Below are 6314 nucleotides of genomic sequence, written 5' to 3' on the forward strand. Positions count from 1 at the left end.
CTCTTACGGTTTTCTTCTTGTATTTCGCCCTGTTGCACAAAGTCACCCTACATTTACTACCTGAAGGTAGACTGCTTACACAGCGCTTTTAACAGACTGAATCACTCAACCTAAAATAAATTAGTGACACGTTGATGTAATGAGTTAAGCAACATGTGGTAAAAGACTAATTTAGATGTCATGACAGTGTAACAGCTCAGTCAGTGTTAATCAGTGATGTCTCTGAGAGAATGAGTTTATATTGGCCCACATGTTGAACGGCTCACATTGCTGAGCACAGAGGTAGAAAAAAGTCTACGGGTAAACCTGTGAGAGAAGAAGAAACCAGAATGTGGTTTCCTCTGCAGCTTGGGCCCTGCTACAAAGGAAATTAACATGGGTGAAAGATAAAAAGGGAATTTCTTATGTGCGTCATTTTTATTCCTGCATCTGTTAAGGTGTATTTCCGTTTATTTAATTCAGCTGAAACTTATCAAAATTTTTCACAATTCAAAGAGATCAAAATAAAATTTCTGTACAATCTGACATGTTCTCTGTATAAAGCCTCCAGGACAAATCATCTGCTCATGTTAGTAATTATCCTCAGGATTTCAGAATTTTTTAAGTGAACCACAATAACCTGAGCTCACCACGTACCAGCTTATCAGTCTGCCATCCACTTTGATCTGGATCGATTTAACTTCAACACAGATTGTTTGTCATGAAATTCAGAAACAGATTAAATAAACCTCAAATAAATCAACAGCAGGCCTTTCTGTAGACCTTTCCATCAGCAGCTGCTCACTTTTATTACTAAAAATAACCAACTGCTAATTAAACCAAACTCAACATGTTACAGGCTACATGTTAGAATGTTGTTCAGTACTAAAAGAAATATGATGAAAATGTGGCATTTCTCATCTTAGTCTTTATTTCAAGTCATCAGTTCAGCCTCACAGATCTCTTCACTGTTTGTAATCCGCTCCCATTTTATTTGGTGGTGATGTGAGGCTTATTTTCAGAAGACTGGCATGTCGGTTCCTACGTGACATCAGTGACTTCCATCGAGTACATAATGCCTGCTCGTTTCAATATTTAACCTTTGTCAAAATGTCAGATTAACAGAATCTGGTGGCCTGCCAAAATAAACCTGACTCTCAGCAACCTGAGCAACTTTTGCACTTTAGACCACACTGAACTTTACCAGACAGGGAAAAAAAAATCTAGGGCCAGCGTTGTGCTTGATAATTTCTGTCACTATGCAGCTTTTTTATGGACTGCCGTTAAACTAGACATGTAGGACAATGCTGCATCGGTTATGAGGGGTTTGACCAGTGACAATGCAAAGCCTCACTTTGCACTTCTGACATATGGAGGAGGTCTGTCCAGTCTACGTCCTGCATTGGTCTTTCACTGCCAGGATGGGGAAATGGTCACTTACAATGACCCTAAATCATTAATACAAACTACAATACAAATTCACAGTTGTCCTCATCTGAATCAGATAAATCATCAAGTACCAAAACTACTGATGCCACCTATACCTACAAAAGATACCTAAAAAATGATGTACACTGATAAATCAATCAGTAAAATACATTTAAAAATAAAAAAAAAAGTGTGATAAGTATTTGACACATTTACGTTATTAATTATCTGTAGAATATAGGTTTCGAAACATATATGGAATAGTAAGATACAAACATTCAGTGTCTGTTTATTAATATTGTGTAAGTGTAATAAGGTTTTTTTTAAAAGAAGAATACATAAAATTACCCTTAAAGAGCAATATTTTCAAAAACAAATCCCCCAAAACATAATTAACAAGACAAAAAAAAATAAATAAAAACACCCCAAGATTATTATCTTTGTCCCTTAGGCCTCCATTTTGAAGTTTAATATAAATATAGCAACGTAATTTTGAAAACTGACATGCGTACCTTTCCTACCCCCCTTAAGACATTCATGAAGTGTAGATACTTAAAGTACCTTCCCCCCTCCATCCTGCTAAATGTCTGTATCTTCCAGGATACAGACACAATTAAACTGACACAGATGTAAAGCTCAACTGGTGAAAGTGTGTATAATTTTTAGTCATTAGTTTGAAAAAAGAGTTTTTGTAAATTCAAAATTGCCAAGTTTAGGTTCTACAAGTTTAAGTTGTAGAAAAATTGTCACTTTATAAAACACTCTAAAGACTAGATTCAGGTATGTTCTACAGTATGCTTAGGTTAGAAATCTGGCCTGAGATGAAGACATGACCACAACCCATTGTTAATGACTCATAGCTGAACAGTAGTTGGAAATTAATCCTCAACACTGTGTAGAGGAAACAGGTCACATTTGTGAGGCAAAGCAAATTTATTTGTGTAGCACATTTCATGTACATGACAATTCAAAGTGCTTTACATAAAACATTAAAAGCATTAAAAGAAATTAAACAAAAACAGAAAGAAAAGCTAAAGATAAAATGCCAGAAGTAAAGTTCCAGTGTGGGGAAAGACAATATCAAAATGTAAAAAATCAAGCTTAAAAGAAACAAATGCAGATTTTGACTTCTAAATAAAAACTAGTGAAATGCAGCAGAGAACAGGTGGGTGTTTGACCTTGTTTTAAATAAACTGAGTGTTTCAGCTGATCTGAGGCTTTCTGGGAGTTTGTTCCAGACATGTGGAGCATAGAAGCTGAATGCAGCTTCTCCATGTTCTCCAGGTTCTGACTCTGGTAACTGATAAGAAACTGGATCCAGATGACCTGAGGGGTCTGGCAGGTTCATACTGGGTCAAGAGGTCACTTATGTAATTTGGTCTTAAACCATTCAGAGCTTTATAGACCAGCAGCAGAACTTTAAAGTCTATTCTCTGATGAACAGGCAGCCAGTGTAAAGACCTCAGAGCTGGACTTATGTGATCCACTTTCTTGGTCTTAGTGAGGACTCGAGCAGCAGAGTTCTGAATAAGCTGCAGGTGTCTAATTGATTTTTAGGTAGACCTGTAAAAATACTGTTACAATAATCAAGCCGACTAAAGCATGGACTAGTTTTCCAGGTCCTGCTGAGACATCAGATCTTTTCCCCTTGATATGTTCTTAAGGTGACAGTAGGCTGACTTTGTGATTCTCTTATTGTGTTTTTCAAAGTTTAGGTCTGAGTCCATCAATACACCCAGATTTCTGGTCTGGTTGGTGGTTTTTAGGGGTATAGACTTGTAGATTTTTTTTCTCATTTAGTAGCCACCCACAAATTTATCTGTGCCAAACAAATTTCACTAAGCAATGTTTTCCCACTGATGGGGTCAAAAGTCAGTGTTTTCAAAATGGTGCCAGCCCAGCTCCGTGTGCTTTGCCACATCTCATGTTTTTCCACACTGTCATGGTTTCAGTCAAATCAGAGCTTGCTGTCAGTGAACTTTTTCTCTGCTACTTGGGAAGATGATACCTTACTTATCAGATGTTGTCTGCCATTTTAACATTATAGTGCCCATAAATTATGTAATGGTGTACAACCAGTCAGGTTATATTTCTCAGAGTTGTAGTCACAGTATTGCTGATCTACACTGAATTCTTTACATGTTGCAGTATTTAACTTGTAAGACAAGGCAGTTTATTTATATAGCACATTTCATACATTAGGCACTCCAATATGCTGTAGACTACAGGATCAAAAGAAATGGAAAAGAGACGTCAACAGGAAAACAAATAATCATCATCACTACCAGTATCATCATCTCTATTAGTGTACATATTCAAGGAAATATTCAAACACAAAAATCCCCTGTTTTAATTAAATGCTCTGTCAAATGGGGCTTCCGGTTATGGCGTCAGTGTGAACAACAGCTGAGTTGAGAACTCTGGTGGTGTGTCAAGGCCAATTTCCCCATTGAGATCTGTTCACCATTCCAGCTCTGTGACCGTCTACCAGGACGTTTAAAATTAAAATTTTAGAGTTTTGTGAAACTATCTTCTTTCTAAACACAGGGGAACGATATCTGACAGTGAGTTTCCGTCCACCCACTGACCAGTTATGACCCATAGGGACAGAATTGTTGGGATTTATTTATTTACAGGGTACCAAGTGACTAAATGATTAGTAAAACAATTAGTAAAAAGGTGATTACATTATAATTATTACTATTATTATTATTATTAATATATTTGATTGTAAAATTTGATTGACTTCCTTCCTGCTTTGCTGCCGTGCGGACGCTTCCTGCTTTGCTCTCCTTTCTGCTGCATTTTTCTTCTTTTTTTTCTTCTTTTTTCTTATCCTTACCGGCAAGAAATTTAGGAACAAGGACTCCTGGTCACTTATAAATCACTGGAACGAATATATTTTTGATAAATTTAGTTAAATTGCCATCGGAGAACTAGTGGAATGATATCTCCTAACCCTGCAGTATCAGTGAGCTGCACTGAGTGTGAGCAACTTTCTTTGAGGATAACACAGCTGGAGAAGAGGATTGAAACACTGCAAGACATTCGTGTGAATGAAGAATTTATTGACTCTGTAGTAGCTTCTGTACATGCTACTGAGTTGTCAAATGGATTGAGTCACATCTTCATACGCGACGGCATGTCGAATGTGGAGCCTCCCGCTACAGACCTGGCTGATACACTTCCCTGGATGTGTTCAAATGACATTGGAATAGCTGAGGAAAATCCCAAACCGGACCATCAGACTGATCTCTCCTTCTGGAACACTGTTGGTGCCAGACCAAAGTCCTCAACCCCGGCCAGAACCTGGTCTGATGTTGTTCGTCGCAGAGGTAAATCCAGCAGGAAATTTAAAGCTCCAGCACTCACTCCACCATCTGAAGTCTCACTGCATAATAAATATGATGTGTTGAGTCATATTAAAATGAATGATGATGAATGTAATGCAAGGATTTATCAAAATTCAAGAAATAGCCCTAAAACTCAGCCCAGGGCTAACCAGACCAGGAGGAGAGGCCAAAATCCCACAAACAGGAGGACTAGAGAAGCTATCGGCGCCTCCACACAAAAACAAATAGACACAATTCTGATTGGGGACTCCATAACACAGCATGTGAGGATGGCAAAGACGGAAAATTTAACACTTTTTGATACATCAGTCAGAGAACTGACAGAGATGTTGCCGACCATTCTGTCTTCACATCCAGATGGTATGAAGATTATTGTCCACACAGGGTCTTTTGATATTCTGAGGAGGAAAATTGGCTCTGAGATCCTTAAAAAAGACTTTTCTCTGCTGTTGGAGAGACTGTGTCAGTTGGGAGCACACCATGTTTACATTTCAGGACCCATTCCTACAGCGGGTAAAGGAATTGAACTTTTCAGTAGGCTTCTTGGCCTGAACACATGGTTATCAAACGCATGTATCACCCATGGGATAAAGTTCATTGATAACTTCAATATCTTTTGGAACTGTAAGGAGCGATTCAGACCTGATGGTGTGCATCCAAATCTAACTGGATGCAGATTACTTGGTGCACACTTGCGTCATGCTGTTGGGACGGCAAACCCAAACATGAGTGTACAGATAAGAGCGAAGGACACAGCAGAGAAGCGATCAACTGCCAGCTCTCCCCCCTCACCAGACCCTCTTCACCACATCACTCAAGGTCTTAAAAGGATGTCTCTATCCAGGTCTGAACCCCAGCGACCACCATCTACCAAGAAATACAGGGCTCCCCCCCCTCCCCCTCCTCATCCTCCTATTAGATCATCTGTCCTGACCGAGCAGGGCATGGGAGGAGGTTCCCAGAGCAGCAGAATTCACAACAAAGATAACATGCCATGATGCGTTCAGGGTCCTTGCTGTAGTTTTGCTACTACTGACAGCTGTTCTGAGATCAAGCCTGGACCCAGTAGGATTCCTGTGTTAGTTAGTAAAATAAGGAATCGAACACGGTCAGCTTGTGGGATGAATCGATCTAATCTGTTAACTGTACCTTGTATAACTCAGAATACAACAGAGACCAGTGTAAACTTCATAAAACTAGCTGTACTAAATGTTAGATCTCTGTCCAACAAGTCACTGTTAGTTAATGACTTCATCATTTCTCACAGTTTAGATTTTCCTTTTCTGACAGAAACATGGTTAACAGAAGACACAAGTGCTACAGTTCTTAATGAAACAGCACCCCCTCATTTTAGTTTCATGAATAAATGTCGAAACGGGAAGAAAGGGGGAGGAGAAGCTGCCTTATTTAAAGATTCATTCCAGTGTAAAGAAATGTCATTTGGTGATTTTACTTCTTTTGAATATCTTAGTTTTATTTTAAGGGGCATTCCTAAAGTCCTATTTCTAATCATCTACAGACGTCCAGGACACTGTGTAAATTTTATTGATGAAT

The sequence above is a fragment of the Melanotaenia boesemani genome, chromosome 6 (assembly GCF_017639745.1).
Source record: "Melanotaenia boesemani isolate fMelBoe1 chromosome 6, fMelBoe1.pri, whole genome shotgun sequence".
NCBI classification, from domain to species: Eukaryota; Metazoa; Chordata; class Actinopteri; order Atheriniformes; family Melanotaeniidae; genus Melanotaenia; species Melanotaenia boesemani.